Source organism: Phalacrocorax carbo, chromosome 2, assembly GCF_963921805.1.
Source record: "Phalacrocorax carbo chromosome 2, bPhaCar2.1, whole genome shotgun sequence".
NCBI classification, from domain to species: domain Eukaryota; kingdom Metazoa; phylum Chordata; class Aves; order Suliformes; family Phalacrocoracidae; genus Phalacrocorax; species Phalacrocorax carbo.
In genome coordinates this window covers 98294744-98320541 of record NC_087514.1, presented here as the reverse complement: position 1 = coordinate 98320541, position 25798 = coordinate 98294744, and the positions used below count along the sequence as shown (strand labels likewise).

Here is a 25798-nt window from a genome sequence, read left to right as displayed (position 1 = left end):
GTCCAGGAGCAGCGCTCCACACAGATTACAGGCTCCTTGAACTCTGGAGCTATCTACTGTAGCTATTTTCACACACCACCAAGAATCCCTGGCCACCACCATCTTCTCAAACAGAAGGACAGATGCCTCAAAACCTTCAATAAGCGATTATCCAGCCATTGCAGGCTCTACGAGTGTCCCAAAGACAAGCAAAATGTCTTTCTTGCATATACACTGCCTGAACGAGATGGCTGATTGGGGTACAGTGTCTGTAATGGCTCTGCTGAGAAAAGCACCTTTAGATACAACAGATAAAGGATCTCAGGTACCTAAATCATAAAAAATAGTAAACTAGTAAACCTTGAGAACAGACTGCTAGCATTCTCTGAATCCGTACCGCAGACCTGTTATGAGGAACAAGTGTTTGAGAGGACTCAAGTACCAGATACCTGCCCTGTAGGTATCCTTACCACGGGAACGTGCCAAGCAAGAAGGGACAGAACACTTGTAAGATTTGTGATGAGACTGGTAAGTGCCTTCATTCCTACTGCCACAAACCCCAAAGTTTTTTAAATAGGCTGCTGTAAACCCAGTACCTGCTCCATTTTACACTGAGATTTCTTATCGTTGGTTATACCCTCCCTAATTAAATATTTGAACTTCATCTGTGACTGCAGCATCTGGGTTACGTCTCCAGCTCCAGCCATTTACTTTATTATCTTCCACAACATACAGGGCAATTCTCATTAAGTAGTTGGTTGTGAAGCAGCTCAGCAGAGTTAAGGAAATGCCTAATCTAAACCTAATCTAAGGGGCAAACTATGTGTGGAAAAAGTTAATTTAACTTGTGTGAAGTCATATGAAGTATGTGAAGGAAGCCTATATGATCCTAGCAGACATGACCTATACCATGTCACAGACAAGAGGGTCAGGAGGAAATATTCTTGAAAATATTTCTTCTCAGCTCCAAATTTAGAAATCAGCACGAGTAGGTCACACTACTCAAACCCACCAAAGAAATCTACGTATCATTTCTGATTACCACTCTACCCTGTCTAGAGTCACCTTTCATTGTGAACAATCTCCAAGAAAGGCATCAGAAAAGAAAAAAATTAAAAAAAAAAAAGAAAACCACCACACCCACAACTCAAACCTAGTAATTACAAGCCAAAAAATGAAGTGGGGGGAAAATTATTTCCTGTCCCTGCAGGTAAGGTTGGAATCCTGAAGCACTAGATTTGAGAATAATTAATTAGAGATCAACAAGTTAAACAGCCTAACAGGGTCTTTTTAATTTTTTTAATATATTTTGCTTTAATCACATTAATTTTTCAAAAATGTACAATAATCTGTGCGGTTTAAAATGACTTTGTATTCATTTTTTAATGGAGAGTATTTTTATTCATCTAATACATTACCCTTTCAAGAAAATTATCATACTTGACTACAAGTACTTAATCACGTGCTAATTAATACTCCTATTTCTCCCCATTTAAAACTCCTTTGAGAAACGAGGTCAGAAACCTGGTTTAATGCACAAGACACTTCTCAGAGGCTGAAGAGGAAGGGACCCAAAAGGCACCTGTCACCCTTCTCTGTGGAGGGCATACCCCTTGAAAACTGAAGCCCAAGACAACAGCGATCCCTCCAGCTGAGCAGGCAGCTGATGCCAGCCCCCTGCATGGCAGCCGTGGAGACATGCTGGCCCAGCAGCACCCCCTCCTCTCTGCAGCTGATGAATGATGTGAACTATTTCCCCCACATTTTGTTTAACGGGATGAGATTCACCCTTCCCACTCTTGTCAGCCTGTAGCAGGCAACCTGCCTGCCTCTCCCCAGGAACACAGCTAAAGGGCTCATCCTACTACGGCGTGCTCGTGAAGCCGCTTATTCCCCTGTCTTGCTTCTGCTGAGTGCCATAACACAATGACGGGCAGCTCCACCTTCCTCCACGCAGGGGCCCTGCCAGAGCCATGGAACCCTGCCAGCCACTCCAGCCGCCTCCCGAGGCGCGGTAAGCAAATTTGGGTTATGAACACCTCCCCAAGCAGGAGCGGCCGTTTCGGACTTGAGGAACTGCTGCAGGTTTAAAGAGCAAAAGCAATGACCAAGTGCAAGTGTTTCTGAAGCCCTTGGGAAATTTGGAGACACTCACCTACAAACTTCACTTCTGGGTTTGCTCCGCATTGTATACTAATCGCAATTATCTAAGAGCTGCTCCATGATGGGAGGAGAGGAAGGCTTCCTTTTGGCACAGCTTCTTCAGAGTTCAAAGGACACATATGGCCTGCAAACATAGCGCAGGGGATAATGCAAAATTAAAGGAGGGATGGGAGGAAAATGAGAACGCAGCAGGGACAAGCAGTGTTGCTCTGGATCTGCTTGACTGGAATTTTAAATAAAGGAAAAGGGAGGAAGAAACCCAACAAAAACTCACACTTATTTTCATTCCACATCCAAACAGAGGGAGGGACTGCAAGAGGGACCCCATCTGAAAGACAGACCTCCAGGGAGCAGGACCTGAGCACTTCTGCTGGGGGCAGAGACTGCAAGCCCACGGCCTCAGCCAGGGTCTTGGAAGACCCTGCCCAGAGAGCAGGACTGGAAGCAGCCAGAGGTACTACAGCTTCAGAAGTGCACTGTTGACACTGCTGAAGAGACAGGAGGGGTTTATTTCAGAACAAACGCATGTACAGTACCAAACCTGCAAGGAGGGACAGCATGTCTGCCCACAGAGTAAAGCAGGAATAAAAAAAAATAGCACAGGTCCCAATTTGCCTTGCAGTGCCCATGTAGCCACGCACTGTTCTTAGTTAAGAGAGATACCAAAGCCTACCCTTCCCACTGAAGAGCATGTCAAATGAAAAAATAAACAAACAAAATACACACACCCCCCATCCACAACAATCCTCAGTTGTAATTTCTACGTAATTATTGCACAACAACCGCCCATAATGAGAGAATGAATTTATAACCACACACAAGCTATATTTACCAGTGGACTGGTTACAAAGCAAAACAGCAGGAAACCACAATGTGTGTCTTCATATTAGCTCCTCGGCGGTGGTGCAGAGCAGGGCTGCCCCTGCAGCAGGACGGGCCAGGCAGGTGAAACCCGGGCACACCGGCCAAAGAGGAGCACAGCCCGGTGGGGATGGAAGCTGGACCCAGCAGAGCACAAAGATGCCACCAAGTGATCAAGATAAGCTATGTAGAGGTGGGGCTAGAAAGACTTGTTTGACTTCAGGGTTAAATAGCTGGCCAACCAAACAAAAACTGAAGGAAGTCTCACCTCCCAGCTTTCCTAGCTTCCAGAAATTTTGATTCCTAAAGGGAATTAAAAACACCAACACAGAAAACAAACAAAAAACTACACCACAACTGGAAGTGGAGACCCCCCTGACAGTCAGGACTAAGGAAATGGATTGTTCCTGTCCCTTGAAACGAAGAGTCACCCCAGAGAGCTCTTTGCACTCCTCTCCTCTCAACTGTTCAACAGTAGACCCTTTGCAAAATGGACACGACTCAACCCAAACTGGGACAGAGGGACTGTGCCTCAAGAGGAGGCCTAAGGAGGTCAGCAGCTGAGCCCCTGCTAATGTTTTATCGCTGGGGAGAGTTGATTTAGTCCGTCTACCGGCCACCATGTATCACTGAGCTCAAGCAGTCAACACTCTCAAACACTGCCTTTCAGGTTTAGCCATAAACTGCCACAGCTTTGGAAGTTACTGGAAGTGCAGCTGGGCTGACAGGCTTGAGGAAAGACAGGCAGCACGCTCACAAGAGCCCCGTTTTCTCAGCCGGACGCCACGTGAGCAGGCAGCATCCCTGCCACCAGCATCCCTGACCAGCTCACCCTGCCTGCTCATCCCCACCTGCCCCCGTGCCTGTACAAACCCTCATGCTTTCCAGGCCAAAGTGAGAACGATGGTTAGCTAGATCCAGGAAGAGATCCTGAAAACATACTACTATTTTTTTTTTTTTTGAGGGGTGGTGGGGTGGGTGGGATTATTTTTTACTTGGCTCCTTTCCCAGACCTGGCTCAGAGCTCAGCTACACAATGCTCATGTCAGCACAAGGAAGCCATCTAATGAGTACCCACAGGGAGGGGCAGGACTGCTGCCCGTTGCCATCCGAGCCACCTTAATGAGCTTGTAAAACAAGGGCCTATGGAGTCACAGAGGGCCTAAAGTCACAGAGCTTCAGTTAACCAAGGAAGGCAGATGAAAAAAAACCAAACCAAAAAACAAACAAACAAACAAGAACCCCACCACCACACACACAGGTTACTGACTCGTTGCTATGCCAAGCTGCCAAAACACAGCAAAAGCACGGGGCCTTCCCTCAGTGAAAAGAAACCCTGCACACAGCTCCACCACAGCCCTGAGGCAGAAGGGCTCCTGGTACGCACACAGGTTAAATCTTGCTCCCTACTAGTTCCTAAGCAGGATATGCAGAAAAAGACTACACCATGTAAAACACTGGTATCTCAAAATGACCTATGCTCTTATCTTTTTGGCTAGGCACGCTCTCCCTGCCCTCCTCTGGCCCTGGAAAGACACTAAACTGCCCATCCCCAACTCAAGGTGGAAGTGTAAGAGAGGGGAAGGTGAACAGGGAACTCTCCCTCCCCATGGCCTATGGATGCAAACACAGCACAACAAACAGCATAACCCTAAATGCATGCTGTGATGGAGACAAAAATCCATGATTACTGCTTCTGGTCTTTATGCTGACCAGTGCACTGCTATTGCTCTGGTGGCAATCAGCAAACCTGTCATGAAAAGAAAGGATGTGTTGGGCTTGCTATCGATCCTTGTAATTCCTGTCTGAGTACAATCATACTGTCTTGAAATGTAGCCCAAAAGGGCACCGTTATTCCGGAATTGAGTTGCTTTTGGAAGATGAGTCAAAAGCAGTTCCATATACTTAGATCTCTTCTTGAGGTTACTGACAATTTTTTCTGGCTTTACAGCCACATTTTCTGATCCTTAATGTATTTTCTTTCCCCTATTGCTGAGAGAAAGAGCCACACAAATAAAGAGAAATCTGACTATCCCAGGAAATTATGAAACTGACTATACACAGAGGGCTGTCAAGTATGCACAAAGTAAACCAACTGAAATAATGTGATTTCTTTCCCCTCTAATATCCTTCATTTACAGTTATTGTAGGTGTTGCATTTAACAACAGTAAGTGGAACAATTCCATACATCACTTTCCATATTGAGACAGCTATTCTACAACCCCCTGCACAGCAGACCACTTTTATAGTTCACTTTGTATTACGGCAACAGAGCAAGGCACCTCAAATCAAGCCCGGAGCAGCATCCATTCCCTAGAATCAGGGCTAAAAGATAGAATACTAAGTGGCCGCATGTACAGCCAGACTAACTCTCTATCCCCAGTAAAGTTTGGGCATCACACTACAAGGGATGAGCTCCTGCTTGCAAAGCCTTGGAAAAATGCTAGGTAAGAAGTGAGTATCTATTGTTATTAGCACAAGGCTCGTGGGAATGAGCAGAGGCCTTGATTGACAGCACTGCTCCCCTCCCATTGTTCATCAACGGGAAAGAAAAAACACTCAGCTAAACAAAAAAAAAAAACCAACAAAAAAACCCCAACCAACAAACCACAAAACACACCCAACTCACACCACATCCAAACCAAACAATAAAAGACAAAGAATAAATGCATCCTGAGCACCCACTGTACTTTATGTTCTTTTTGTCATCGATTACAATTCCCGTGCTGTTAATAATGTGTACAATGACAAATAAACTCAGAGCACACAGCAAGATGCACAAGGAGGAGAAGGTCGTTGCACACCATCAGACATGACATGTCACAAACACATAGAAGATAACACAACTGGATGGATTAAGTATCATTCAGTACCAGTCATCATGTTATTGCAACCAAAACTGGGCCCAAAAATCCATATGAAAAAGCATATTCCAAGCATGGCTAAAACAATAGTACCAAACAAAAAATATTCTACTAATTTAAGTGTTACGACTAATTGTCCATTGTAGCCGGAAAACAGAGAAACACAGCCCTAAAAAAGGATCCCAACAACACTGACCTAACAATTTTTAAGTGTTCATACTTAACATATATCATAGCATATTCATAAAACAGGTATTTCTGAACGTAGGAAAAAATATGAGGAAACAGGTTAATGAGTTAAATGTAAATAATAAGGAAAAATCAAAAACATAGAGGAAATTTGAGCTAAGAAATATGAAAAGATTTTGTGTGCCTATGCGTGCCAAATTAATACAATTCCTGCTTCAGGCCTCTTGAATCACACCTGTCTGTGTTTTTCAGACCTCAGCTTCAGAAGTTTATTAATTTTTCCATTCATGGTTTCAGAAGGACTGCTGTCTCGTTAATGGTGAAGTCCTGCCCTCCAATTCACACAACATATTCCCACTGACTCCAACCAGCTTAAGGTTAACTACAAACACAGTGGAGAATCTGAGGTAGCTTGTTGCCTTTATTTTCCATTTTTTCTGATGTGCTATTAGGCTATTTATAATTAATATCAAATTAATATTTTTGAATTAACAATTAGGACAAAGCGTCTTATTTTACAAACCTAGATATGCATTCTAGGCCTCAATTTTTCAGACCTTTAGTATTGAATTCTGACTTCCTTTCATTCCATTAGCACTCTCAACAGCTTATTAACATAAAGCAGAGCCTTGCTAATTTGCAATAATGTTTAGGATACCTACTCTAAATTAATGGAAGAAATCAATGAATTCATCAATCAACAAAAAGGAGCAGAAAAGAAAAATGACAAAACATCTTCTGTTCTATTACTGTGGCAATCCTAAATAGTGTTTTAATTATTCATACAAATATCTCTAATGCATTGGTAAATGTGACATATAGTGTATCTACTTTAAAAAAAAAACAACAGTCTTGGGTCCCTCTGAGGAATACAAAGGAGGTATCTGAATACGTTTTTCTATTTGATTCTACATACTCAAATGCTGTCCTGCTTTGGATTCAGAATACTGCAAGATTACTTACTCTCTGCTGAGAGCAGACCCATACAGAAAGTCACGCAATCTCACACAGCCTTTAACAGACCACACAACACAACCACGGGGCAGGAGCCCCTCTCCACCACTCCTACTGTAACTAACAAGCAAACTCCCAGAGCTGCAGCTTGAAAGGGGAGGGAGCCAATATCCCACCTCTTGACATCCCACCGAGAAAATGAGGATAAAACAATGAGCTAGTGAATATCTTTGGGAAGAGAAGCCAGGGTCTAAATTCTGGGCCTGCCTTGCCAAGTCACTCCTCCTTTTTCATCAACACGTAAAACTCCATGCATCTTCTGTATGCAGCTCCCCAGGCTATGCCATTCTCACTCATTCACAGCCACATTCAGGCTGCCCGCCCAGTAGCTACGCGCGGGCAGTAACTCTGACTCTCATGCCAGGAGAGACACCAGTAGTACATAGAAAGCTGCAAAACCCATGAGTGAAATTCTCATTCAAACAATGACGGTGAGCTTCAGAAGGAAAACTTAATTGCACAGAGCTCCAAAAATACAGCCTCTTTTCACGTCAGCAGGGCACATACAGGGTTAACAAACCACAACTACTTATATTATTTATTACTCTCACCCCTCCCTTATTTAGCAATTTCCTCCTTAAGTCCTGGCATCTCTTCTCCGTTTCCCTCGCAATTTTGGGTCCTTTTCCTCCTGAGATTATCATCTGCTGGAAGTTCCTCCTCCCCTCCACTGCCCACAGTCTTTGTCCTGGTTCCCAACAATGTTCCATTTCTGGCCGGGCTCCAGGCTTACTCCGAATTTATTACTCTCCTGCTCCTCCAGGCTTGCGAAGCAGGTTTTCACTCAGCTGCCTTCGCCTGCCAGGACAAGGAGCTGTGCATGGAAGCTGGAACGAAGACCTCATGAGCACCAGAAACCAGGAGAGCAGGGCTTTGTGACTAGAAACCCATGGTGGAAATGCATGCCGTGTGTCTTATTTAGTTCAAAGCCGAAATGTTTCTGTCTAGGATGTCTGTTTGTATCTCAAGTCACAAAGAAGCCATTAGTACCAATAATGTGTCATTACGGGGGCGTCAGCAGAGACTCTGCTGCTAAGGTTAATTTGAGATGCATAATTTAAAGCAGAACTAAAATCCCTCCATTTCACACTTTAATGACTGAATTCAAATCGTTCTTCAAATTTGACACAGCAGCTCTTAAGGGGACACTTGCATTTTTTATCTTGTATTTTCTTTAAATTTGGCAAAAAAAAAAGCTATCTATTGCAGAAGAAAAATGTACGGATCCTCCCTTTGCAATCACTTTAACCTGTTTCCCCTTCACATTTCATTTCAGCAGCTTTGTACAGCTTCATACTTCATGCATTCGTCCTGACATGTCAGAATATGCCTGATACAGGCCACTACTGCAGTTAAAAAAACCCCAATACTCAGAGTTAAAAATTTCACTCATCATAACCCCAGTGATTTTGCCAAGAACAGCTGACAACACTGCTTATCTTAAACATACCACATCAGTTAGGCAACAGTAGTACCAGCACGATTTTCTGTCCTTAGTATTTCTACTCTCAACATCCTGCTAAAATACCTTAGAGACTTAATCCTTGTTTTAACACACAGAAAACTGAGGCAAAGACAGAAGGATGCTGTGGTTCAACAAGTGCTTCAACCTGGTCCAAGTCTCCCAAACCCACTGATAATGTGTTTTGTCAGGCAACTTCCCTGAGCACCACTGATAGAACACAGAAAATAATTACGCAAAAATTCATCACAGAATAACTAAGCAGCATGATAGGGCCATCTCCATGCTGCTGAAGCAGAGATGCAACACCTCTCTATCAAACGCCTCCTGCCTTTTACTGTGGATTCTTCAATAAAGCTCATGTAACATTAACAAAATGCATAGAAACATACAACGATTTCTGTCGTCTGACACAACTCGATTTTTTTCTGAATTTTCAAGAAATCACAGTTCAAGCACACAGGCGTTCTTTGGAGAACTGCCCTCCATGCTAAAAATGGCAATGGAATTGCACAAGGCAGGGAAGGGGGAGAAAAAAAAAATTTCCAAGAAATCTTTGACTCATTTATTGTTATTCATCAGGTTTTTGGAGGAGAGAATGGAATGCCGTCAAGCTAAAATTGACAGCGCTATTTTCTGATGTCTAAGTGATGTCAATCCTTCACAAAGCCGCAAATGCTGAGGAAAATTTTTCTCCGCAAAATTCTAAGAATGACTCTTAAATTTTGTTAGTTGCGGGGGGGGGAGGGGGAACACGACACTGAACTAAAAGAGGCACTTGAAATTAAACTCCTACGTAGGTGTGCTTTTGAATACTGAGAGTATTAGGCTTCACAGCTTTGTGCCATCTGTGACTCAGACTTGCTGCCACAGGTGTCAAGAGACCTGGGACCTATTTGGAGCTGTGTAGAAACCTGCTGCTTTGCAGAGTGGTTGCTTTTACTATATAGTAAAAAATTCACCCTCAAAGACAGATTAAAAGCAGGCTTTTGCACTCAGTACAGACCTGAATCTTTTTAGTCAACAGATTTTACTAGCCAGTTAACTTTCACCTAGTATAGCAGACTTTCTGCTGCTTAATTCTTAAGGTTTTCAGAACAACATGATGCCAACTATGTCTAATGGCCAAAATGGCTTCAATAAAGTTCTGAGATTAACGTATCCATTCTGGCATGCCAACAGACTGCTTTTAATTGTAGCTCATTAAAGATGCAATAGAAGAAGAATCATATTCACTTCCAGCACTGTTCCATCAATGCAGTGAGATAATCATGCTGCTGTATTGTACGTAAAGCAATATTTATGCATAGTGGCTTAGGTAATCTAATGGAAACGCAGAAAGAGTGATTCACTCCTTGGTCTATCTGCTGCTGCAACATGGCTTTTGCCTATTGCAGGGCCCAAGCAGGCACACAGAGTGATTGGTTTCAAATGTTAGTAAAACAGAGACCTGGAAAATGAAAAAAGACAAGCCAGTTGAAATGCTGAACAAAGCAAAACAAAACAAAACCCAAAAAAACAAAGAAAAAAAATCTGGATTGCAGACAAGAAGTACTTTACAGAGCAGCGTACAAATACAGGCCTCTGAGGTAATTTAAACCAAATGCAGACTGAAACTGAAGTAGTTTGGTGAGTCAGCACAGTAAAAGGACACTAAAATTACACGCGAGGAAAGTGCAATCCTTTTTGTACACACATTGTATTTTATTCTGTATTTACCAGAAAACAAATTAATTCGTCTCCTTTTGGACTCAGCCTCTACCTTCCAGAAACAAACTGTGTGCAGGCCGACTAGCTGTGAACTGATGTCTAGGACTTTAATTTCCCTTTCACAAAAATTTCATCTCCAGACCATGACAACGTTAATAAACAATCATTGGCATGAACACTACTGACCACCTTCCAAGTTACGATTACTTTCCTCTGGAAATAAAATTTTAAAAAATTAATAGCTAAAACCAAAACTGCAGAGAAGCGTTACAGGCTCTGACAATGGTAAATGCCTCCCAGATTCTGCCATCCCAGAGGTTTCAGCCACCTACAGCTTGGTAGAGACGAGGACTTTAGCACTAAATACGCTTACCATCAGTCAAAGAAAGGTTTAGCCTCTTATCTGACTCAAACATTTTTAAAACCATAGCCGTTTTTAAACTTACAAAGCAATTTTCATCTTCATTTTCATCTCATTCTTGCCTCATACTTTCACAAGAACGCAATTCTGTGAAAGCCACAACAATTGCTTGTTCAACAGAGACTGCCACTCTCTGAAGTACTTTCTGAGATAGATTTGTATGGACAGACGTGGGTAGAAATGAATAATCCAAAAATATCCACAATAGATAAAGAGCGGAGTCTAGAAAAAAAAAATACCATGTACTGCAAATGCAGCCCAAATTGGAACGAATGCCTACAGTAGCAACAGCGCAGTAAGAGCAAAATGTTATTGTACATTACTGGCACGCAGCCCGTAATTACAAAAAAATACTGCAGTATTCCACAGTAACAGCGTAAAATATTATCATTCCAAACAAAGCAGCTGCAGCACCCTGCCCACAGCAACCATGCCACAGAGAGCCAGAGGAGGAGAGGGTGGCCAGCTGCTGGAGGACTCCCTGATGCAGAGGGTGGGTGGGCCACGGGGTCCATGAGCCCTCGGGACGGCTTCTCCTCGCACCCACGGCTCCCCCCTGTCAGGGCACAAAGGACCGCTGCTCAGCAGCAAAGGGCTCCCATATGGGCTCCAGCTGCCAAGCCCTCTAGCAGAGGGGAAGCGCACTGCCCGCTCTGCATTTGGGCTTTTGCCGTAACATGCTTTCAGCCAAATTTGCATTTTCACAGTATCTTGGATTCAATAAAATCTTCCCCATTCCAGCTCCTCTGCACTAATCCCCGTGTCACCCAGCCCCCTCTAACACTCTGCCAATATGTTTTAACAGTGGGCTAGCAAGAGGCTCCCAAGCATCAATTGGTATATGCTGCTGTTACAAACGCCATCATTCGCCTCCCCAAATAGTCGCTCCACTACATATGAGCAAAACAGGAGACAACGTGCACACAAGTTTATTGGCAATGCTCTTCCCAACCGCTCTATCCACGGACCGCCAGCACAGAGCATAGTCCCACCAGGGCAAACAGAAAAACACAAAAAGTTACAATTAAGTCTGCCTGCTCGCTGTCACACACAGCACACAAATCAGTAGTTCTAGCTCATCATTTGTAGAGATAACACCTATCACATTTGGTTTCTACATGGATCATGAAAAAACACCAGCTAAGGAGCCACATGTTTTCTACAAACTTTATGCACTTGCAGAACTAGCAACCAGAGGAAAAGAAATGCAGAACCCTGAACAGCGAGGTTAGCAGAGCAGGAGACTGAATGAAAGATACTTATTTCTAACCCATGCTTCCTATACAGGCTGCAAACAGTACAGCTTCTCCAGACAAAACTGCAAAGCCTGAGCTTTGCCTCAGCTACCAATGCCGCCTCAGGTATCTGGCATCTCCCCACAATGACAAGTCTGAAACTAAGATTGAAATACAAAACATCAGCTGTTTGGGCAGTGTCTTTTAGAGATGTTCGAATCACTATGAAAACTGTTTTTTGTACTGCCACCCAGAAAGATGTTTTTAGGAGGGAGCAAATTAACTGCCATACTAAATACTTCCCAGTTCACCAGCACTTACCGTCTTTCCCATACCAGCTTTCGCCTGCCAAACACAAAGGGAACCATAGTATATATATGCAATAAACTGCATTAATATACACAGTAGATAGAAATACTGCATTTTTGTATCCTCATAGGTCATTCATTGGCTTATGGATTCAAACCCCCGCAAGGAGTGCTGCAAATCCATATAAAGTCTCTGGGTGCTGGATTTGAGACTCTGATGTATGTACAGGTGTGTAAAGTAACACATAACCAGGTGCCTCTCTAGTAAATGCATAGGTAGAGACTGAAAAGCCCTAAAAATGTTGTGTCCGAGAACAAAGGAGAAGGGGGAGAGTAAGAACAGAGTCTCGTATCTAGCAAGGAAAGAAAAGTTTAGGCTTTATGAATTTCTTGTCTACAATGCTGTAATTTTTCACACCTGTAATTCAGGTATAGTATCATGAGAGAGGGCTTTTAGAGGTGGGGAGTCCAGCCACTGTGGCCTGGTTTGCACCATGCCAGGCTCATCAACTGTTTCTTGGTGTCTTGTGAAACTTCAAGGTCCTACCTCCAAAGCCTATGCTGTGACTCCAAAGACCTTCATCCAGAAGGGAGGTCTAACTTCTCAGAAGAAAAACTTCTCTGGATAAAAAGCATATGGCTGTATAACAGTAATCACACTGCAAAGGCCCCTCTCCATTCCCTGTGTTGGTGTGTCCCAGCCACAGTGGCTTGGAAAAAACGGCTGGTGTGCTTTCAGAGTAACCTTCTAAGTCAGAGGAGAACAGTGGGTGAGAAAAAGGCAAGAACTTGTTTAAAAGCGTCTATTTAAACCTTCTGGCTACTCCCATTTTATGAAGCAAGTTAAAACCACTCTCTACTAGCAACTGTGTGAACCACTGACTTCAGATATGGATCCTGCCTTTTGCAAAGCTGCTGGTGGGCTTGGATCCAAGGCTTTGGTTCAAGTTCTTATCTTCTCCATACTAAAATGACTTACACCATACGTCCTTTATAATAAATAGCCTCACAGTGAGGAAGCATAGCACTGGCATGGTTCGTATTTACATCACTCTTTTGAAAGCCAGTGCACGTGGTTTAAGGAAAGTGTTGGAAAATCTACAGCTTTCAAACATTTTGCCTTATGTGGTTTACAGCCAGCATAGTCAATGGCTGCATAAATTTCATCCACTTTCACGTGACATGCTAAGCGATGTGAGTCCCAGGTAATGCCCACCAGAGCTGAGCAGAACGGGCATGTCGGCAGCAGCACAGGTACAGCCACATCCCACTGCAATGGTGTCCTGGCCTGTGCCACTGCACCCTCCTCGCTTCCACAGCAAAGGTCTCCATTCTCTGTCCCCACCACCTCGCCTTTACAAAGGCTCACACACACTTACAGAAACAAATGAACTGTATTATGTGCCTGGCAGCATGTGCACTTTCTTACTGATTCACAATAGAGGCACCCCATTGAAAAGATCCATATACAGGGGGAAAAAGCTAGTCTCCAGCAAGCAAACATACTATCAAAGCCTCATTTCCACTTAACACAAGTTGCTTTGGGAACTAATGCAGCTGACTTGAGGGGAAAACACAAACAAACAACCTCTTTTTCCATTAGCTAGAGGGAAGAAAGAAGAAAAGAAAAAAAAAATCGAACTGGTGCCATCTTTGTTGAAGAGCTCCATGAAACTAATGGCTTAGGAGAGCTGAGGAGCATGGATGGGGGACAATTTGTGACTGATCACTGCCATCTGAAGATGGCACGCTGACAGCTGAAAGAAGAGCACAGAAAGGCAAAAAACCCAGGCAGCATGTGTTTAATCTGGGCAGGCTCAGTCTCCTGTATTCACCCCCAGTGAAAAATACAAGGCAGGAGAAAGTCGATCCTTCTGCCTGCTCAGCTCAGCACCCACATAACTCCCTAGCACACACCACGGGACCTTCTCCAGGCACACAAAAGGGACCATTATTTCTTCACGTGCTGAAAAAAAGAAAGGGCAGGAGTAGCGGTACAATTTAATATATCTTAAAAACACATCTTTTGCTACCAAAGAACTTCCCTTTCTTTAATACTCTGCCAATGAGCTCCTACACTCTCCAATACAAAGACAACTAAAAAAGATTCAATGATTTTGTGACTGCAACACAGAGCTGATCAAATGACTGTAAAGGCCACACAGATGCTACAAAGATACTTTAGCCCTGAACTTCTGTGTGCACTTCCTCAGAGAGTAACAAGAAGGCAGCTGTGAAAGGAAAATCATGCATGTTATCCTGATCTGACGTCAAAGAAAAAAAGAAAGGAATAAAAGTATTTTGATTAATGCTCTGCAGAGCTGAGGAGGAATGCTTGCCACCAGGAGAGTGGGATGGAGATAAAGCAAAGGTGGGCTTTAGAGCAATCACACATGGGTCACTGCAGTGCACTTCTCCCTCTCTCACTGGTTTGGCCAGGCCTGTCACCCTGTGCCTGAAACAGGGCTCGCTCCAGAGAGCAAGGCATTTCCCCACCTGAGCAGCAGGATGGGGGAGAGAAGGGAGGGTAAGAACCGGAGCCCCTAAAGGCTCTACAGCAGCAGTTTGAAACAGATTTGCATTAATACCTCATTTCACAACTACAAAAATCGCCTCAGACTCCCACTGAAAGAGTCTTGTATTCCTGTCTGGGCTCACAGTCCCTAACGTAAGACCTACACGTAAAAAGGAGCTGGCTATGCCAATTTGCAAAAGTTTCAAACTTTTTGTATAAATCAGTACAAATGCCTACAGGACTATTACAATTTCCCAAGCAATGGCTCTTGTCCACTGACCAGAAAGGAAATATTCAGCTCCCTGCAGCGAGCCTGTTGATTTCAAAAGAAACTTAATAGCTCTATTCCTACAAAGCAAATACAGAGCAATCACCAGGGGCTGGCTATGCTCTCCTCTCTTCAGAAACCTGGTAAGCAACAAACGTCTTGAAATGCCACCAGCCAAAGAGTTCTGATATTCTGCACATTTGTAGGGTTGTATCCTCTGCTTCTTCTGAGTTATGTGGGTCTTTTTGATTCTGCAGGTTTCTTACAGTCATTTTGTCTCCTCAGCACACTCGTGGGGCAGAACAGAGTGAATAACTTGAAATTTTAATTTAAAAAAGAGGCTGGTGGGTTTAGTTTTCATTTATGCAGCATTTTCAGTGGTTAAAAGTTTTACAGCTGTAACATTTCCTCTTTACTAGAAAAAAAAAAAAAAGACTCAGAGGTCATTCTTTTCTAATGAGAAATTTTAAAAAAAATGAAGACTAGAGGGAAAAGGTGAGCTTTTCCCTGTGACTCACTATTGTCTTTATTAAAAAAAATTAAGAACTCAGGACAACACAATTCAGCCTCAGTCAGGGAACTCTTAGTTCAGCTGCTATTCAAATACCCAAGTGCAATTTGCAACTCTAGTTATGAAAGGGGACATTATTTTCTTTATACTTTTAACTCCGCTTGTTCAAAGACACACTGATGAAGCAATAGCTGGTGCACAATTTATAGGCTCTGTTAAGAAGTTTGGTACTTCAATGAGGTGTTTAAACATAAAAATGGGAAACATGTATTTAATACAAAAATACATCTTAAGAATGCTGTAAAATCAGATTACTCATGACATTATCACTGACAGTAAGAGAACCATATACATGTTTGCCTGGCTGTGGGTTCTGTATTCTTCAATAGATTTCTTCTGCAGAGCTCCCATATGATATAGATTTCAAACTTGGAAATATTTAGGCACATGCCTAACTTTCAGGGAGAACAGCCTCATTGATTTAAACACGGTTTAACCCTTATAAACGTTAGACTGATTGTGTGTTCATGGGGTTGGACCTCATGGGGCCCGTTTTCAAAAAGATAAGTGCATTATGTATTTTTACTGCTGTTTCTGGGTTTGCCATTAAAGTTCTCTCCCTTCCTCTCCCATCTGTTTTTATTGCCTTCAATAGAAATATCACAACACTCTGAGGTAAATATTGATTAATTTAATTACAAACTAACTGTAACTTATGACAAGACTCTCCAATCACTTACCTCAAATCATATGAGTGTTTCAAGATGCAACTGTAAATCTCCTTTTTTCCCCCTCTCTCAGGAGATGTTGCAGCCTTTCTTTTCTGATGTTTTGCATTAAAACTCTTTCCCTGTGTTCCAGGTTCTTAAACAAAAACAAAACAATAAACACTCAGAATGAAAATGTCATTTCAAGCGATTGGTGGGTGGCTCAGGGGAAATCCCTGACCTTTCTCCAATGTACCTTTCATTACTTAAAGCAAGCGTGATAACTCCCCCCAGCAGAAGCAGCATGAACACTCTTCTGTGGGCTGAACTTTAAAAAAAAACAACCAAACAAACAAACACAAAACCCCCACTATTTTAGACCTCTCAAAACCATGTTACTTTTCATATCTACAAGGTAGCACACTACACAGTATTCATTTAAACCACAATCCAGTATATACCAGGCTCCACAAATTCATGAAGGTGAAAAGGGAAGAAAGCCCAGAGATACAAATCAGAAGAAAAATCATTACGCAAAGTATCAAACTGTTACATGGGAGAGCAATCCGCGGTTTTATTACTACTACTGTTGCTACCACCAATAATACATATATGGCCAACTCCCTAAACCTTCGCTGAGTTACTGTAGTATTTCTGTAGTAACGGCGTGGGGGAAGTAGTAGCCGTGCTGGAGAAGCAATGCAGCATTAGCACTACAAAACCCAGCCCAGCTGACAATAAAGGAAGGGAGGAGGAGCAACTAAGCAAGAAGCAAATGAGTAAGAGAAACTGGCAGGTCTCTAATACAATCAACTTTGACATTCCGCACTATCACCAAAAAAGGGCTGAAGGGTTTTCAATTTTCAGTGAGTGCTGCTACCAGAACGCTTTCTCACCGCCCCCCCTTTCACCCTCCTCCCTCTCCCGTACCTGCAGCAAGGCAGGCCAGGAGCCGGCTGGGTACGTAAGCCTGCAAACCAGGCTCTGTCAGCAGGAAAATCCCTTGGCTATGAGAAGCAAATGCTGCCAGCCAGTGCAGAGTTCACTTTCCCCCAAGAGCACACTTTTGCATTTGCACGGCCCCTCCAGATTACAGGCATCCCAGTTACTTCTCTACAAACAATTTTTAGGACCAACAATCGTATTCATTCTTGCTCTGTAAAAAGCCTAAAAGACAAACCATTCTCGGGGCTACACCTATGACTATCCCCATTAAAGCCAACAAACTTCCACAACATGAGAAACAGGAGGATTTGACCTTGCATGCACATAAGACAGACTGCTTTGGTTTTCTTCCTCAGCTAGGACAGACAGACAGCTCTGAATAATATTTTCCATTGCTTTAGTTAAGAAAGGGAGACATTATCCACAGCCTTCTGTGGCTGTATGTACTTCAGAAAATACAACTTTTCCAAAAGCAGTCTGAAATTCAGGAAGTACAGCTTTCTACACCACAGTTTATTCCCACACACACCCCTGGAGAAAACAACCCAAAACTCAGACACAAGTAAGGGGGAAAGTGGGCTTCCTTTGACACCTGCACAGAGGCTGTGCCTATGGCACCACTCCCCAAAGCTGCTTACGGTACTAACAAATCCAAAATACTCTGTATAAATTACCCTGCTCCCCCACTCCACCATCTTATTCTCGCTTACGTGGTGTCGCTGCTTGCTTCAAGGAGCCTGCTCTCACTCAACGTGAGTAAAGGTTGCAACAGCCAAGTCTACAGACTTGCAGGAAGAGGACAAAGCCCTCTAAAGCTGTGACACAAACCCAGAGAAGGCTGGAAGTTCAAAGTGAAATGAGGACGCTGCCCATGACTCATGCCACCTAGAAACCACTCTTAATTTAAGAAAAAGCGCTAAAGGGATTATTTTACGGAGTGTCACCCCGCTGAACCAACTCGGTTCTGCCTCTCATTTTTTTTTAACTGACTCAAATACAAGGTGGCTGTGGATTCTATTTTAAGATCAAAATCAGCATAAAATCCTCCTGTTCTCACTTACATACTTATATTTTTAATGCTCTGTTTATAGACACAAATGAAGTTGTTTGAGGGACAGATTCCCAGCTATCTTCCTTTTTGGCTTTTTGCATGACCTATGCGCAAATGCTATGTGATGCTTCCTGAAGGGCTGAAATAGCTCTGAATGACACTTGAGCTTTTACAGTGCAACTCAAGTATGGGAGTTTGGCTCCTAATGCACATTGTCACTTAACCCCAATTTTCCTGTGCCTCAGTTTCCCCTTCCTCTACAGCAAAGAGAACAGTTTCGCCCCATCTCAGAGGGCTCAGAGGGAACACAGCACCCATGCTGGCTTAGTGGATAATCTGGTAACACAGACAAAGTTATATATCTTTTAATTCATGTGAGGCTTAAACTTCACATCCACAGAAAAAGACCCCGTAAACCAAAATGAGGAGTGAGTCATCAACATGTCCCTCAAACTGTTTTGCTGGATAGTCCTTTCACTAGTACAACTCCCTTCTCCTGGGTGCTCCCAGCAAGCGTGGGGAAGACTGAATGGATTCACTGTAGTCACACAACAGCTTTACAGCTGCTGAAAAAAGGCCTATTGTAGCCCTGCATTTTACTATCTCGAGTAGCATACATTAATTTGCTGTACAGCTTCCATTATCCATCTGATCCTTACAGAAAGAGAAGCAGCAAATCAAGGTTTGCCAAATGAAAAGAGATTTAACTGTGTGGAGGAAATTTTTCAGTTTTCTAAAAAGAAGGGTAACAATTTATATAGCACAGGATAAAACCATAAAAATTTAGTGTAACAGAAGTACTTTAAACTGGTTCTGCCCACCTGTTTGTTTGTTTGGGTTTTTTTGCTACATCATGATACTGTGAGCCAAATTTCACGATCAGAAATCAGCAGCAGGCCTGCCATACACACGTGTGCTCTTTCTGCAGGCACCATCCACTCAGGGCTCGTACCTCTGTGCATTTATGGTATTTGCTATGTAACCTGAATGGTATCAAATCCCACTGTGAACTCTTAATACAGTCACTCATGCAAAGCCTCACTCGACAGTCAGATATGCTGGACTTTGCAAAAATACAGGCGAGTAGATTTGACAGCCCATTTCTAAATGTCTTGATTTTTCTCTGTAGTGTCTGGGCTCGCATCAGGAAGGAAGGACAGTCCTAAATTAAGCACATTCCTTCCAGCATTCAACTACTCCACTCTCCCCCTTCTGGAGAAATGACTGCAGCTTCAAACATATTAAAGGAGTATTTTGTCAGCTCTTTCATTCTTCCCAGGGCAATAAATGAGGAGGTGCTTGCCTTCTCTAGCCCCCAGCAGAGCCAAATGAAGGCCCACTCTGAAGTACAAATCCCCCTTCCTCCTCCCATACACACAGTGTTAACCCTACCAGCTGCAAAGAAGCTGAATTTGGCCAGGGTCCCCTAAAAACAGCAGCATATCTGTACTGCTGTAGCAGCTGTACTGCTAACCCCCCCAAGAATTAAATGACATCTCCCCAGAATGTGGTACTTTCCTCAAAAGCTACAAGACTGGACAAAAATCACAGCCTCTGCCTTCTGGCTTCAGAGCCACAGGAACGCAACAGGTGCTGTGCTGGTAGGCACTCAGAAGGCAGAAATATTTTGCTTTTCAGTGGAAGCCAAGACAGACAATACCCCTTGCTTTGGCAGCCTCGGACCTTAGGAAAACCTCAAATATCACAAGAGTGGCAGCCTGACAAAATGCCACCAGTAGGACCCCTCTTTTCCCCTCAGCCTTCCTTAATTTTGCAGTGGTGCCGCTCTCAAAGAGCCAGTGGAGCCGAACAGACCGAGCTGATTTCCCGTTCTAGTCAACTTGTACGCTCGCTGTGTTAGCATGACTTGACTCTGGTCAAAACCAATGAAAAAACATGGCAGTGGAAACAAAGGATCAAGTAAAGAAAGAAACAAAACCCCAGGACAAACTACAGAGAAAGACTCGGCTCATATTTTTGGATTTGGGCAAGCTTGTCTACCTCAGAGCCTGGGCAACAGGCAGGACTGCCAGCCTCCCCTGCCGTCCCCAGGGCAAGAAGTTCTGGGTGGCAAAACCACCATGGAACTATCACACATGACAGGATGGAGCCAAGGCCAGATCAGAGCAAAGTGGACTGCTAAAATACAATCTCATTTGGGGACTAGCTATGAAGGATGAAAAAACACTGGCGCCAGGCCCTCTGAGCACCTCCTGTTACAGAGACAGGGACTCTTTTTCCCAGTCTCACAGAAACAGGCCTGCAGCCCTCCCTTGCCTCTGCCTGGGATCTGGCAGGCTCAGGCACGTGTCCCCACTTGATATTTACACTTTTTCTTGCCTTCTGCTCATAAGCACGAACACCATAATGCCCTCTCTTTTCTTAACAGCCGAGAGTGACTTTACTGCATGATTCTGGGGGGCAGGGCTGCCGGCCCTCACTCACCACCTGTGTGCCTTGACACAGCCTGTTTATCATGAAAAGGTGACACAGAGCCATGCTCTCCCACTTACCCAGAGGGGTGTCAGCTCTTTGCAAGTTGTAGTTGCCCCAGCCTCACCAGGTGCTGCCCTCAGAGTCTCCCTGGCACCCTCTGTAAGTGCCTCCTTATCCCGGCATCTGAGTACAGCACGAAAGCCTGAGAGAGACTGGCCTGCGGCCTCGTCCTGTGGCAGGTGACCCTGCCGTACGACTGCCTGCGCTCACCAAGGCGCAGCCCTCCTCGGCTCCCGGCTTCTGAAAACCACCAGTGCCAATGGATGAAGAGCCAAATACCATCCACCCACTCTCTTCACTGGCCAAGCTGGTCTGGACAGTAATACCCGTTTGTAAAACTTCAATGTTTTGCCCATGAAAAGCAACAGATGCGTGTGTCTCTCGGCTAAAGGGCACTTTCTCGTTTAGAAATAGATGTTAAGAAAATCAAGTATGGCGTGATTTGCCATGCCCGGATACATTCTGGATTCTTGAAATGAAGGGCTCTAGAAAAAAGAAGAAATTTCACCTTCTTTGGGACAGATGAGTCTGGTATTTTTTCCTATTACTTCCTGCTTTACTTACTCTGCTCATCTACCTTCTAGCTACATGAGGTTGGATTTTGAGATGTAGCTGTTTGCTGCTATATGGAAAGATTAAACAATTAATATTCCTTATACACTTCCATATCTCCAGTGCCACAGAGTACAGGATGCTTCAGCAGAAATCTGTGGTGACCTTTGTTGCAGGAAATTTTGGAGGCCTGACCATAAGCTTTTTTTAGAACAGAAATTTGACTAAGCCACAACCAGCTCAGCACCACTGTAGTTTGGTCTTACTTTCTGAGATCAGCAAGACTATGCCAGCAGCTTGGCCAGCAACTAAAAACTTCCAGGCAAAGGAACAAATGTTGTCCTCTGCCTGGATTCAGTGAGTTGGTTGGCTACAAAACCAAATTTACTCATTCAATCAAGGAGAGACAGGACACTGAGAAAGATGAAGCTTTTGTGGACATCTACTTGTCCAGACTTTCCCTTTTTTAAAAAAAAAAAAAAAAAGAACACTGTACTACTGTTTCTGTCGTCTCTACTTCTACTTCCTTTTCTTCAGCACAAATCATAATATAAGTACTCCAGCAAGTACTGGGTTTGCTAGTAGGCTCTTTGGGCTGCCAACTGTCAGACCCAGAAAGCAGGACTGTCACATCTGCCAGACTGGCTCTCACACCTACTCTCTTAGGTAACATCATATATATTTCCAAGTCATCCTAGCAATAATATGACATTACATCTCATCATACCATATGTTCCTTCTCTGCCTCAGGACACATCCCAAAAAGAACCTACACACCTTTAAAGAAAGGATGCCCAGCCAGTGTCTTTCAATGACCAACAGCCTCAGTTCAGTGCAGTATCTGGCCACCCTCTTTAATATAAGAGCGTGAGAACTGTCCCCAGTGGTACATACTCCTGTCAGCAAGTCAAGTACAAACTGCTAGACATGGGTCATTACTGGTTAAGCATCTGACACGCACTTGGCATTGTATAAGCTCCTTAAAGAAGATACGATCCTTCTTTTGGTAGATTTCTTCTTTCTAACTTCTCAAAACAGCCTTCCTTCTCTGAGGCCTACTCACACCAACCTTCCCCTTTCAGTAATAACTACAAAGAAAAGGGAAGAAAGAACATTAAGAAAGAAAAATTATGAAATGTGTTTTACTAACTGGTGCAACTACAAGACCAGATGGCTGAAATATGCCTTTCTTCCCATCCCTTCATCCCACAAGGTCCCTATAGAGCACAGCTACCTTACTGCTTTTGTTCAGATCAGGCACGTAGCTTTTGAAGCAAGTCTCCAGATAATCCATCCTGCCTGGGCTTTTGGTTGCATTGTGGGGTGGTCCTGGAGCACATGAACTGAATCCCTCTCAGGAGGAACTAAACGAGAAGCATCATCTTCTCCGGAGCATGAAGTTACCAGCACCAGACTGCTCAGAAGTAAAAGCAACCCTGAAATGTGCCTGCTGTGAACCTCAGGATCCCAGTGCCAAGTTTTTCACTATATAGATACTCCCCAGTTGGTCCACATTACTTGCTAATGTAGGCATAATAAAAACCAAATATTCTGCTGTCATTCATCTTTATGACACCGAATAAGATTATGATATTTTTATATTCTAATGTAACACTGCAACAGTGTAAGAGCGACAGCAGCCAGAGCATCTTGAATGAACAATGTCGAGAAGAGAGAATAGATCAAAGTAGTTTCAGCTACAATAACTAACCTAATTTCTGTAGTTTTAGAAGTTGTTCTACTCTTCAAAATATTTCCTCTTTGTCTTGCACCAAAATAGTAAAGAATGGCTACAGAAGGGAAAAAGTAAAACAAACTGGATAAAAAGACAGAAAAAAGTACTACCTTTCCCCTACTAAATCCCATGAAAAATAATAAACTTTAGGCATTAGCTGTAAAAACAGCCAGCAGAAAAATTTAGGCAATAGTGCTTTTTAAAGGTGACTATGTTGTCATCTGAGCTTATGTCAAATATCCTCTGGTATTCTTTTCTTACAGTGGATCTTATGTTCTCTTTTCAAATGTCGTTAAAAAGTCCCCATAAATCCTGGAATTTTTCATACCTAATTCAAGTAACAAAAGAGTCATTGCACCTTTTTCGTGCATGAAAGGCTAAGAACCCTAGGACATGATGTTGTGGTTTAGCCCAGCCAGCAGCTAAGCACCACACAGCTAGTCGCTCACTCCCCCTCCCTCCCTGGTGGGATGGGGGAGAGAATTGGAAGATTAAAAGTGAGAACACTCATGGGTTCAGATACAAACAGTTTAATAATTGAAATTTAGTAGTAGTAGTAGTAGTAATAAATAGGAAAGTAACAAAAAGATAAATAAATTAAACCCAAGAAAGGCAAGCGATGCACATGAAAAACAACCGCTCACCACCAACCCACTGATGCACAGCCTGCCCCTGAGCAGTGGCATCCTGGCCAGCTTTCCCCCAGTTTATATACTAAGCATGATGTCATATGGTATGGAATATCTCTTTGGGCAGTTTGGGTCAGCTGTCCTGGCTGTGCCCCCTCCCAGCTTCTTGTGCATCTCCCATCCTTCTCAGTCAGTAGGAGCATGAGAAGCTGAAAAGTCCTTGACTTAGTATGAGCACTACTTAGCAACAACTAAAACATCAGTGTGTTATCACATTATTCCCATACTAAATCAAAAACACAGCACTATACCAGCTACTAGGAAGAAAATTAACCCTATCCCAGCCAAAACCAGGAGAGATGACATCTAACTTTCTCCACCTTTTGCCACCTATTAAAAAGTACCTGCTGAGCCTACAGAGCTTTGCAGGCTACATGGAGGTCTGCAGGCCACTGGCTAGAAGACGCCTGTCTACTCAATCCACCACTTCTGTTGAAAACATTATCAGTAAGGGGAGAAGGATCTTTTCCTCATAAACTCTTTGTCCGTAGCACTAACGAGCATAACGCTCAAGAGTTTCACTGGAAGTTGCTAAGAAATACCTGGTGATGGAAACCTCCCTGCGTTCCCAGTGCAGGAAATCAACTAAACCTCATCGCTCCATCTGTTCAACTTTTGTTAAACAACAAATTTGTGAGCAGGAATGACATTGACCACTGTGCTGAGTACCTGGCCAAGGCTGAGTGAAATGCTTTCCTGGTATTCAAATACTTCTTGAAAGCTCTTCTGTTCCTTCATGCACCTTCCACTGGCCCTCCACACAGAAGAGGACTCCGAGCTCACTGTGAGCAGAATGCTCAAGTGTGGAGGAAGTACGTGTAAAATCCACAGTCTCACTTCACCACTACTGTCCATTTTCATGAATGAAAAGGGTGAAGTCAGCAGGGGAAGCTGGGCCTTGTCACGACTGTTATCGTGCTGTTTGGCCTCTCTCTTCAAAGCATTGTGGATCTGTGTTTGTTTCCTTCAAAGGTAATTGTTCCTACGTATTAAATCAGCCAGAGACATGGTTTCTAGTGTGGTTAATTTTTAAGACAGCAGACCTTTGTGCCTAACTCCACATCTTTCATTTTCGAGAGCCTTCTGAGAAGGTCTAGGACTTCTATTAATTGATATGTGGATTTAAACCACATTCACTAGTGACTCTACACACAGGACAGAAAAGGCGAGTGGTTCCTTAGGCTGGGCTCTAATCTCCCAGCAAAGCTGCACAGGCCAGCACCATGTTATGCCTCCTGCATAGCCCTAGACACGTCACTTTGTCTCTCTTGGACTCAATTTGACTCCTGCAGAACATGGGAAACAAGAGTGAACATGCTGTTGGTTTAGAGCAGAGGAAAGCTGGGAACGTAAAAATACTACATTTATGAGGAAAGTGTGGGAGAAGTAAAGGGAGTTAGGATATTCTCCCTCCTTAAAAGACTAAGTAGTCCCATAAGCAGCAGAGTCCATGAAGGCTGGTTTCTTGTGGCTTTGTCTCTCGCAAGTAGGCGACCCCATGCACCGTAAGACGCATGCTCTGACGAAAGCTAGCGCTGCGCTGCGAGCACTCACAATGGCTTGTGCTTCGTTGCTCTCTCACATCTGTGATAACACGGGCAAGCCTTTCCTTCAGAAAGGTCATTAATTTCTGCTGTTGACCTATATCCAACTGCCTGTTTCATAAAACAGCTAGGAGTTCAAGGACTTCATGATCTCAACCTGTCTGTTAAATTTCACTGGAGCTGGTCAGTGGATTCCAACATTACTGCAGGGAGCTGAGAGAGATAGCACCCTCCAGAAAGAAAGGAAACTAAAATATCAGTCTTGGCCCATGAAAAACAATGTTGGACTGGCAAGAAAGGTAAACAAATAGATCTGATGTTAAAACTCAGAACAGCAGTACCAGTTCTGCAAGATTCATTAGTATCAAATCCAAGCATAGCCTTGCCCGGGGAGGTTTATTTCACTTATGCTGGTTTGAAACACAGATTTACTTTTACTTACTGTGAATTGCATTCTGCTTATGAATAATATTAGGTATATTTTTCTGGGGGATTAAATTGTAATATTTCCTCTCTTCCATTTCTTTAACACGCTCAGTCTACTACTGTAACTTGTTTGTGATATTACCACATTGCAA

General features: G+C 43.4%; 1 protein-coding gene across 12 annotated transcripts in view; it reads right to left on the bottom strand.

The window, feature by feature from the left end:
- ATXN1 (ataxin 1) overlaps positions 1–25798 on the bottom strand; it is a 223412-nt gene that overhangs the window by 144623 nt on the left and 52991 nt on the right. For 7 of the 12 annotated variants that reach the window (XM_064443618.1, XM_064443615.1, XM_064443625.1 and 4 more), the window contains one exon: positions 16242–16365. The exons of 3 other annotated variants lie outside the window; for them this stretch is intronic. The gene's annotated coding sequence lies outside the window, so the exon portion shown is untranslated. Of the gene's footprint in view, positions 1–2134; positions 2267–16241; positions 16366–25798 lie in introns of all 12 variants that reach the window. 2 more of the 12 variants (XM_064443622.1, XM_064443626.1) reach the window with 2 other exon arrangements.